The sequence below is a fragment of the Lissotriton helveticus genome, chromosome 6, assembly GCF_964261635.1.
Source record: "Lissotriton helveticus chromosome 6, aLisHel1.1, whole genome shotgun sequence".
NCBI lineage: Eukaryota > Metazoa > Chordata > Amphibia > Caudata > Salamandridae > Lissotriton > Lissotriton helveticus.
In genome coordinates this window covers 726,350,348-726,362,707 of record NC_136067.1, presented here as the reverse complement: position 1 = coordinate 726,362,707, position 12,360 = coordinate 726,350,348, and positions in this window count along the sequence as shown.

Below are 12,360 nucleotides of genomic sequence, written 5' to 3'. Positions count from 1 at the left end.
TTTATAGAATTCATGCACCGTTAGCAAAATAACGACGTTATCCGTACAGGGCTCTCACCTGTTTATAGATATGAAACATGTACCCGTACAGGACTCTAACCTGTTTATAGATAATCATGTACCGACGTTAATTTTACCCTTCACTCAAGCTCGGATATAACTAATACTCTCATCACAGTGAGTTTTATGGAAGGCGCTTTGTCCCTATTCTCATGCTGTTTTGATTTCTTAGAAAATCCTCACTATACAAGATTCAGACCTAGCCCTAAAACTGTGCTGCTCGGCGACAACACTATGGTACACGGCGATACCTCTTGTGATACTCGGCGATATCACTACAAACAGAACAGATGGCTTGCGTGACTAATTTCTCGCCACACAATCTATACCGGTATAGCTTACAGATAGGCACGAAAAACGAACTTAACATGTGTTAAAACATCGATCCTATTTCCATACCATGACGTAACCCTTAGCAACCAATATATTACCTTGGTTACCTCTTAGCAACCATCAATTTCTGCTACCAGAGAATTGATCCAGCGGGCTATAGAAAATATATCATAAACTACGCTACCCAACTTCATAACCTATAAACAAAATTCTATACTAAATATGGACCCATTTATGAACCTGATATATTTTGGGCCTACTGAATCAGGTGGTCAGAATAAATTTATATACACATTATCTACACACTATATACATATTTATACATTTGCAAAAAGAATATTGTCATTAGAATAAAACCCAACCATTTAAACGACCACCATAGGTGACGTGATCTAGCTAATGGTAACCTATACTTCTAAATAATCAAGACCAGCTTGTTTGTCAAAAGTAAGATTTTATTTTCTAAATTATGGTATATATGTTGTAAGTTTTATAAATGAAATTTATTTGCAATAAAGCAAGCATGATGGTAAGAAATATGAGAAAAATACAATTTAAACAATTGAATCAATTTTAAAGAAATTATATAAAGTTTAGCATTTCTAAAACCTATTTCCCTAACTGAGCTAAATAGACAGAAATTAAAGTAAAGATCTTTGAGGATTCTTACGTGCTCCACGCAAAGTCCAGCAGCACATCACCCTCATCGGAAAGTCAGAAAGCAGCAGCCAGCCCAACCCTAAGGGCATGACTTTTTATACCTTTCTACGCTAACTAAACTAGCAAAGGAAAGTTTTCAGAAATCCTCGACGTCCCATTGGCTAAGAGTGACAAGTGACATGTCACCCGATTCTTAAAAAGTTCCACAAAATCATGTCTTACAAAGACCATTGTCTCTTCCACGTGAAGCCAGAAGCTTCCTGCGATTGCAACTTTGTATTAAGTCATCCTCGCAGCTTCCATAGTCTTTCAGTACAACTTCCGCGGATGCCAAGTTAAGGACTGACAAAAAGTTCACTTTCGACCTTGGCCATGTCCAACAGCATGATGTCAGCTCATCAGTTTTTGCTTTGTGAATGCAGCTTCAATAATCGTTTTAATTCAGAATGGGCGTCTCGTGACTTTCTGCAGAATTATAGATCAGCTCTTTTTCTGCGGCTCAAATAACTAGGCCCAAAAGCAGGCAACTTATGTTTTCTAGTATAAAACAAACACAAGAAAAGTATTAATGTAAGAAATAAAGTATATTCTGTATCCACCCCATGGTTTACTAATTAATTAACCCACCCGATTAATCAAAATGTTACCTAGCTAATGCAAACAAATAAAGCAGCGTTTATATTTACCAGTCTCCGTTTTTCTATGAGACCCATATGCACCTAGAATAGTAGAAATGACATCACACAGACAAGGAAAAGCAAAACAAGCACATGCTTCTTTTAAGTTTGCAGCAGTTAGTAATGACAAAAACGAAAACAATAAATTATTTTATTATTTTGCACGAACAAAAAGATGCAACAAATATGCACGTTTATGAGCACACATGTTAGTCCCTCCACGTGTAAAGTTTAATCTAAGTTGTATTAGCATGACATATCACAAATCATTAATAATTTTATTCATGTTATGGAAATGTGACTTTGCGAGTCTAAACAAAATTTTGTTTTCTATCTCGCTCCATCAGCTCCCGATGCGGTTCGAAATTGAAGACGCGGCAACTTTTTTGGCGTTGCAGGTACATGTCCCTCTAAAAGTCGTAGCCTTGATTTATTATTGATTACGTTTTAGATTAGTAACTCGGCTAATACTCCGTCACATTTTCCCTTCCCAGTTCGGTGTCTTGGACTGATTCACCCGTCCACGCCCAACCGACTTTGATTCACTAACCACCCGTGCTGCGGTACAAGGACTTTCACAGTAAGAACCCGGAGGGTTCCCTGGCCTTCCATATCGTCTTTATTCTGGCGGTCCACTACAATTTGTTTCATTTGTCTTTGCATTAGATCCTTTCCACCCCTCCCCAGCGAGCTGAAACAATGGTACCAGTGAGCTGAGGGCACGGCAATTTGTTGCTCAGGTAATCGGACTCGTAGGTTGTCTCCTCAACTTCCAGTTCGTTCACGCCAATTGCTTACATAGGACATATTGTTTACAAAAATGTTCTTTTTTTCTTTTTTCTCTCCTTTTTTCCTCACTTGTTTAGGAGGTCACTCTTTGAAACTTTGTTTACTGGATAAAAAGACTGGTAAGCTGGAGTATCACTTAGGTGTAGTAGCGCTCTCTAGTACTCTTGGTTTTTTAGATTTTAGATATATTGTCTTTTCTCTTTTTCAGAGACGCCTGGCCCAGATGCGAATCCTGGTATTCAAAAGGATTCCAAACGCGTAGGCCTTTTGGTCTGCTCATTACACCTTGGTGCTTATTTATTTCGCACCTCGAGTTGTGTTTATAAACTTATTGTTGTAAATCATGATGAAAATTATTGCGACTCAATTGAATTATCAATGGTGCATTATTTAGAACACTATTGAATGCTTTAGATTTTCGAGCAGACCATATACTTTACCACCTGGTTTACTGTTGCTCCAGGCTGTGTGAGGTATCCAGTTTCAATGTTTGAATGTGAGTGGTTTGAATGTGATATGTCTGATGATTAACGAGTGTTAGCTTGGATGAGGTTTTAACCTTACCATTTGGTGTCCTGATGTCCTTTGTTGTTATATGTTTTGTTTTTAAACTTGAACACTAATTCAAAATCGTGCATTTCCCAATTTTTTTGGGAATAAACAGCTATTTAATAGCAGTCCTGAATATTGAACTGTTGTCTGTATTTGGGTTCATGATATTTGCTTTGAATTACGTATCAGTATTGGCTTTTCTTTTTGTTATTCAGTTAATTGGGCTCAGCCTTACTGATTAGAGCCAACCCCATTTGTTATAAGCTTGTGTGTCTCAGGCACCCGGAGTGATTTCTTCCCAAATAGGTGCTCATGACTTGTCACCATTTCTTCTATGAGGACCTCCAACTCAGCTTCAGAGAACTTTTGTTTTCTCTTCCTCTGTCTTTCCCCCTGCTGCTGCTGCTGTGTGTCCTGGTTGGCCATGTCTCCAGTGTCTTCCATTGTTTGCAGCACTGCAGAGTTCCCTCTCCACCACTCCTTCTCTCTGACTGTGCTTCAGAAACTCAGGTGCAGCATGGGTAGTCACACTCCCTAGTTGTGATGTCATCAAGCTGCACCTGAGTTTCCAATTCTCAGATTTGCGAAATTCGCAAAATTGCGATTTTTTTCCATTAAGGAATAACTATTTGGGGTCTCGCAATGAAAACAGCGATTTTTACAGAATCGCTATTTTTTGACGATTTTTTACATACATACTGTTTTGCAATTCTCAAATTGCGATTCGCGAAAAATCGCAAATTTAGAATCACAAAAGGGGAGCTTGATACATATAGCCCCTAATCCCTAAGTTTGACCCCCAAACACCTCTGCGACTTTGCTGACAGTCACCGGAGTACTGAAATGTTTTATTAATGGTCTTGCACAAAGCCTGTACAATCTGTGGCTTTCTACACAATGTGTTTCAAAATTGGGTGGAAAATACTTTATTTCTTCCAACACCTCGGATGGGCCAGTGGTCTTTAGTTTGTTCCTTAATTCGGGTTGAGAGAGTTGAATGAAGCTAGCCATGATCTATTATTTGCCTGCAGATGCCATCTTTTTTGTTATTCTGGAGGAGCGCAGCTATGTGACTTGCTCCTGAAGTAGTCTTTATGTGTGGAAACTACCAGATTATTTATCCCTGTGGATGCCATTTTCTTTTTGTTGTCTGAGGGGGCATTGGTGAATGTCTTGCTCCTGAGGTACTCTTGCAGTGTCTTTTGTAATAAGATAGTCTGTGATTGTGAAGGAGTTTGTAGGCATACATTCCAGGGTATTCAAGGTGAATCCTGGAAAGTTCCTCAGCTGGTCATTTTGCTCTGGAGATCTGAAGGAATCTTGCTGAAGTTTTTGCTCTCTTGATAAATATTTTGTCAATCCTGGAATGTCATTGCCAGAACAGTTTGCTGTGTGGGTCATTTGATTTCTTCCCTAATGTTCAGATGCTGTATTTGTTCTCTCCAGTGTCTTTACAGTTTTAGTCTGTTAATGCCCTCGAACATTTTTAGAGAATTGATTAGCTTCTGTTGTGTGATTGGGTAGAAAGGAAGCGGCTCTGTCAAGAGCGAGAAGGTGTAACTTGCTCCATTGTTTGTCAAAGTGGTTTTCTGTCTTCCTTTATATTTTTGGTGTTGGTGGGGAAGGTGATATTGAAGATGATGACATCGATTTCCAGATGGTAAAGGCTCTAGGTAATGGAATGATTTCAAATGATTTTGCTGAGTTTTGGTTGGGAGGCGGTAGGTTTCAGAGATTGTATGGTTGAATGTGTTGGCTCTAACATTACTTGGATGAATTGAGAGCTTGTGAGTTTGCTAGAAGAGTTCTAGTTGGGTAAGGTTTGGCTAGTCAAACCATATGTTCAGGACTCTCAGGATACAGAGTTGGTTGTGTTTTTTTTTACACAAGTAGTGGTGCTGAGGGAGGTATATATAATCACTTCTTTAGAGGCTCGTATCGTAGTAGGAATGACAATGAGAAGGCTACCTGGTTGGTGATTGGCAGACACAAAGTGATTTGAACTCTTGGAAGCTTGTGTTCAATAAAAAGTTCTTTAAAAAGAGTGCTAATCTCTTCCAGTCTTTTTGAGGCAGTTTCCTGTGGCAATTATGTATATTTTTTGGAACAATCTCTGGAAGAGTATGGGCTGAGTAGTCTCTTGGCCATACTTCAGTAAAGATCAGAAGTTGGAGTTGGGGTTAAAGTTATAGATGGTTGATGTTTCGTGTTTATAGATTGTGCATCGATTGGAAGGCAGCTCAGACAGCTCAAGGCTGCACAGGACATGGCTGACGGTAATGCTGGCTTTAGGGTCACCACACCAAGCTTGTCGAGTATCATTTGCACTCTGACCCAAATGAGCACCGTTGTCCATCTTTCATTTCTATGATGTTGGTCACCATGGAAATAAAGGATTGACAACAGCATTCTTGCATGGCTTAGCTCTTCAGAAAAGTGCATTTTTTGAGCATCCACCACTTCTTAATTTGTACCATGAAGTAAGTATCACAAGAGATGTACCGCTGTCCGATGTTTGACGTATTCATGCATGTTTTTACAAGGCATGCCTTTACAACACGGGCAATACAACAAATGTGTCGTTACCACACATTCCATTAAAACGCAAGTCATTACACCAGCTTGCTTTAGGGAAGCGCTGGAGTTCGAATTAGTATATGTTATTATTATTCCAACCCCAGTCAGTGCAACAGTAGAGAAGGTGCTGGATTTAAAATCCAACAATGAGTTCCATAAAGCAAGTCGTTGTAAAGACTTGCGTAGTAATGGAATTTGTGGTAACAATGTGTTTGTTGCAGTGCCTGTGTTGTAATGGCACTGCCTTGTTCTGTCAGCGTTGGAAACGCTGTTTCCCACTGCGGGTTGGTTCCAGAGTGCTTTGTGAGTTACAGAGCTCCCAAATGTGCACTAAGCTGGACTGAATCCAGTGCAAGGTTCTGAAAGGTGCACATCACCAGGGTACTACTAGAGAGGTGCAGATCCGGAGTGTTGCAAAAGAGAAAAGCTCCCAGAGCGCTTCAGAGATGAAAGCGAGGTCTAAATCGAGATTTGGACCACAGATGTAGAGCTTGTAGACACACATACCTTCCAACAGTGCACTGCACCGGAGTACTGGAAAGGTTGCACAGCTCCAGAGAGCTTCAATGAATGGCATCACAGCAGGTTAGGGTAGCTGCTTAAGTCTCAAAGTGCTAGAGTGTTGCAAGGGCTATCCATGTCTGGAGTGCTGCAAGGTATTGTAATACAAGTGCAGCCCTCCCTGGAGTACACAGCACCAGAGTGTGGCTGGAGAGGCACAGCTCTGGGACGCAGATAGCTTAGCTACCCTTTCCCCCACTTGGTCAGATCATTTTCTTATCCCATTCAGTCTGGCTACTACACCCCTCGCTGACATTCCAGTTAAAGCCAGGGTTTCTGGCAGGAAGTGGAGCATAATTACCTGTGCATCGCTAGCCCCTACACTGCCCCACGGTCTATGGCAGTCAGTAGGGGATTTAGACCCTCATGTCTCAAAGTTTAATGGTTGGCTTTCCACAGCTATAAACACAATTGCCTCTTTGCAACTGATAAATTCTTCCAGATCAAAACCCTCTGCTCCTTGGTTCTCCTCTGCCTTGCGTGCTGCGAAGAGCCTCTGTAAAAAACTTGAGAGGATCTGGAGACAATCCTATGATTCTGAGGTAAAAGCTACTTACAGAGCTGCCATTAAGAAATTCCATAAATTGAAACGGGCCATAATGAAAGAATATTACAATGAAAAAGTCTGCTCCGCTAATAACGCCTCTAAAACGCTGTTTCAAAAAGTGAAAGAGTTTTCTAAACCAGTCGCACTATCTAGTTCAATCCCCCCTAGCCAAGTACTCTGTGATGGTTTATCCAACTTTTTTCATGATAAAATCCTAGATATTTTTTCTACGCTGAACCAGTCCTTGGACTCCCCAGTTCTCGACTTAAGGGTAACCAAGGAGGAGGCTTTCACTTCCTTTAAGGCTGTCCCCATTGATACCTTTTTCTCAAAAAATTATTCAGCACTCTTGCCCCTCTTATCACTTCTCCGCTGAACCTGCTCTAGAATGCCTCCTTGCAAACTGGTTATTTCCCCGTGTCTTGGAAACAGGCCATGCTTATTCCTATTATAAAAAAACCTGAAGTTGACCCATCGGTGTTTAGCAATTACAGGCCCATTTCCCTTTTACCTAAACCAGCCAAAATCCTGGAGAATGTGGTGCAAGAACAACTCTCTAACTACATTGAGTCCGGTCAACTTCTCCACGATTCACAGTCCGGTTTTAGATCTGGCTATAGTACACTGACTGCACTGCTGGAGGTATCAGAGACTATCCGCGAATGCGTGAACGCAGGCGAGGCAGCAATGTTAGTGCTCCTCGACCTGTCCACGGCATTTGATACGGTCTCTCATGCTATATTGATAGAGATCACTCTGACACCAGTTTTCTGAACTTTAGACGCTGTCTCAGCAACATCTCAGCCTGGATGTCTCTCAACACTCTCAAGTTTAACTCAGATAAAACTGAGGTGTTGTATTTTAATAAAAAAAATCCCCCTCCACCCCTGCTTTGGTGGCCTCCTGAATTGAATCCCCCTCCTGATCCAGTGGCTTCTGCCAGGAATCTGGGATTCTTATTTGATAATGAGCTATCTTGCAAAGCTCAAAAAATAAGGTCACATCTGCTTGTTTTGGTAAACTCCTCCTGATCCAGAAAATTCCTCTTTTTCTTCCTGTGGATGCTTACCGAACCATTATTCACGCCGTTATAACATCACATCTGGATTACACAAAAACCCTGTATGCCGGAGCACCAGCCTACCTGGTCAAACATCTGCAGATCGTGCAGAATGCGGCGGCAAGAATAATCTGTAACATCCCATATCGTCACTCAATTTCTCTTCACTTAAAACAACTACACTGGCTGCCTGTGACTAGCCACATTCAGTTTAAATCCCTGTTCCTGGCATATAGAGAAATGCAGGGTCAGGGGCCGGCCTACCTTAAAGCCAGACTGAAGCATTTTCAGTCCACCCTTTCTCTCAGATCAAATCATCTTCTCATGTTACGTACTCCCCGTTTTCACCGCTCTAGAATGTGGGGCAGAGCACTCACAGTTATCACGGATCAATCCTGGAACAACCTGCCACTTTCCCTCCGTCTGACAGAATCAGAATGCTTATTTCGACGCAATTCAAAAACCTGGCTGTTCACCAACCCCTAGTTGCATAGAGACACTTACAAATGCTTGCTGTTCCATCGCCCTGACACCCCCGTTGGGGGTAAGTGCGTGCTATATAAGCTTCTGAAATAAAATAAATAAATACATTCCAGAGGCCCTGGGAAAGCTGTGCATCTGTTGAAGGCAGTTACAGCTCCACTTTTCTGACATGCTGCGAGGTGGACACACACCTTATTACTCACCTGAGAAAGCATAAGTGAGAAAAGGAGGACAAATGCATTCATATTTACTTCATAAATCCAACAGTATTTTACATCACTGTTCTTTAACTCATTAATAAAACAATTTGAATCCATGTTTAATAATGGTTAATCATATTAATAGGCACTGGCAGTTGGTGCCACTGACGCTAAAGTCACCCCGGCCAAGGACAGAGAGGGGCAATGAGTTAAATGGGTGGACGAAGATGGGGAAAATGAAAATACCCACGTTTACTTTGACGAACTGATTAAAAGATATATATAGCATACAGTAACTTTGATACAATGCAGCGCAAAGTAAGGTTCATTTGATTACAATATGTAAGTTATGTCTAGGCTTAAATCAAAGTACTCTATTAATTGTTCAATTTATTGAAAATTATATCCAACAATGAACCATAAGCTTTGAAAAGGCATAAGCATTTTTTCCTCACATGAAAGAGATACGGTAATTGCATTTGTCAATATAGCTGCTTGAAAGTGCATGGACAGCTAGAAGCATTTACACGGCAGTAGCATGAACTAGCGCAGATGGTGCTATGCTCATTCAAATTACAGCGAAGCCTCAATTTCCAACCTTAACCTGAGACGTGTACATCCATTCAGCACAGTGACGCTCTAACAACATAACACAAACAATTGTCTTGTCGTAGAATACATTCTAAGGGCCGTCATTTATTAAAAGTGACGCATCGCTGCGTGAAAACAGCGATGCGTCACTTTTCACTGCGCCCTCCTTGCGACACCAAAGATGCGTATTTTTACAGTATGACGCATCATGGCACAAGGAGTTACAGGTACGTCAGTATTTCTGACGTATCTGTATGGCGTAAAAGTGATGCATTGCTGGAGTGTGTCACAAAAGTGACGCAACTCCAGCAATGTGTCCTTTCACATGGGACAAGCCCCATGTGAAAGGGTCTGCGTCACTCTTACGCCTGCTTTGAGGCTGGCGCAAGAAATTTACGCATTTGTGTCCTAGAAGTGGCGCAGTGAAATCTTATAGATTTCACTTTGTCACTTCTATGACTCTTTCTTGAGTCAGAACGCCCTCCCAGCATACATTATACCTGGCGTAGGTATAATGTAGCGCAGGTGTTTACAAAGTGACGCATCTACCTAGATGCGTCACTTTGTAAATATGGTGCATCAAGGCACATTTTATACGCTGCTGGTGCGTCACAAAAAGTAACGCACCGGCAGCGTAAAAGTGACGCTCGGCCTCATAAATGAGGCCCTAAATGGGGGAGGAGTTTTGACCTACACAATATTGTCAGACAATATTATACATTGGAGAGTTTGGGAAACATAACCTTATCTGTGTTTGGCACTGTGAACAAACATCCTAATTTTTCATTTAGAAAATTGTTTTTCTTCGTAACCACCATGTGACCTGCTTTGTTAATTTCTTAGATTTCTGAGATCGAGGGAAAAAACTGACCTCTTGGGCCCGTTGTGCTTCTCACAGTTCTCATGAATTAGCTTCTTTGAGGAGCTCAAAGCAGAAAACAGCGAACATGCAAGTTTGTTGTGAATGCAGAAACATTATGTTGCTTTGATTTCTTCAGATAACTCTACATCTTCCTAGATAACAAATCTTCGACATTTTGCAAAATGCTATGGAAATACATTTGAATTTGGGTCTAGCATGTCACACTGCAAAAATGGTGTGGTACCAGAATATTCTTTGACATAAATATCTAACCTACATTTCATCTAAAAATACTACCTATTTGGAGTTAATAATAGGAAAGCTACATCTATTGGAATATTGTATTAATGATATTTAAGATACATTTTTTTTATGTACGAAGAGATTTCTATACAAATTATTCTGACATGAAAACTAATAAAACCACCTTGGCCATTAAATATAGTGTTCATTGGATAATCTTTGGACTTTTCCAAACAACACTAACCCTGCATCAGTAACACACTCCTTTCGTGTATACCTGTGCGTGATACGGATCAGATAGCAGTGCATTTTGGTGAATTACCGTTTTTAGCAAGTGTTCTGTGTCAGTGTTTTTCCTTCTTTGTTAACGTCACTATTCCCTAAGGACTCCAAATGCAACACATCAATAATTGTATATAGAGAAAAATCCTCTTAACACATCTCGAGTTGTGCATCAACAGGCAACTATTAGTGTCTCTATGCATTGACTTCGACCTCAGCATACAAGTTATTAGGAGAGGGTCTGATGGTGTCACTGATTGCAATTGATAGCACAGCAAAAGCTTTCAGAGGTCTGACTTTAATTTCATTTGATTACCTTGCTAGGTAAAATAATTCTGATTAGTTTAGTAGAACTATATGTGCTGCTAAATGAAAACCCATACAGTGTACTGCCAATATTTAGCATGTTTTGAGGGCCTAATATTCAATGACTTGTTTATAAAAAGTTTTAATTAATTTTAAGTGATACATCATGGCATTACTGAATTTAGGCGCAAACGTTTAATGCATTAAGTCTGATTCTAATGCATATATCAAAACAATACCTTTTCAGGCATAGAATGAAGCATAAATTATGCACAAAAGGAGAGAAATCTAGGTAGTTCTCATGTTTAGGTGGTAAGCAGCTCCTGTATAGGAGAACCCTCAACACCAGAGACACTCTAGATCTGCTCACCTCAAATGTCTGCTTTTCTATCAAAGTCCGCAAGCATAGGATTAGCACAGTGCTGTCCACTCCGAGATAGAAAGGGACAAACTGCCACATGCATCATCGTTTCTTTTTGCGATTCGTTATTTGCGAGAAATAAGGAATCGCAAATAACGAATCGCAAAAAGTTATGCATCATTTTTTTCGCATTTTTTTGCGATTCGGTAAAAATCGCAATTTTTACCGAATCGCAGGAAAAATGCGAATTCTTAATTGCGAATACGCATTTTGCGTATTCGCAAATTGCGAGAAAACACACATGATGCATCTCATTTAAATTACAGCCAGGAAGCTAGGAGAACAAATACACCCGCCTGAAGTCCTGTTTGAACTGCAGTAGTGGCTTTTGGCAGTTTGAGCTCTGCTGCAAGGAACAGGAGGAGGCTTTCTGTGTGTTGTGTTTTCAGATATGGCTTCAGAAAATGTTTCAGAAGAGCAGCATGGCAGAAAAAGGAAAATAAAATTCAGTGACCATGAGCTTGAGATATTAATTGAAGAGGTCACTGCCAGGCAGGACCAGCTTTTTGGTAAGCAGTCCCTGAAGGTTCCTGAAGGGGTGAAAAGAAAACTTTGGCTTGCAATACAAGCTAAAGTAAATGCAGTGGGTGTTGCACACAGAGATATCAATAACGTTCAGAAACGCTGGTATGACCTGCGCATTCATGCCAAAGAAAGGATTGCTAACCGCATCAAGGCTGCTAAAAGAACTGGTGGTGGGACGCCCAGGGACAGACCTAATACCCCCCTCGAGGACCTGGTAGAAGGAACCCTTGCTGCTGAAGCGGTGATTTAAGTCATAGATATTGATACTTCTGACCAAGCTGGAACCTCTCAAGGTAAGAAAACATGATTCACTTTTTCATGTATTGTTGGTGTCTGCTTGACACTCTTAACAGTGTCATAAGTCATTTTCAAAATCCCCTACTTGTGTTGTACATATCACATGGTGGGTGTACTCTCAATGCTTCTTTTGGTGATAGAAGCAAAGCATCATGGAACTTGTAGTTCATGGAACTGTAAATTGTCTGACATTTGAGAAATGACTACAAAAGTAAATAAAACACCAAAAAGTAGTTACAGTGTGTGACTAGCCTTGAAGCATGTGTTTTTCACATTGAAAGTATTTTATTTAATGTAACATGAAGTGCATTTCTTTAATAATAATATACTGTTT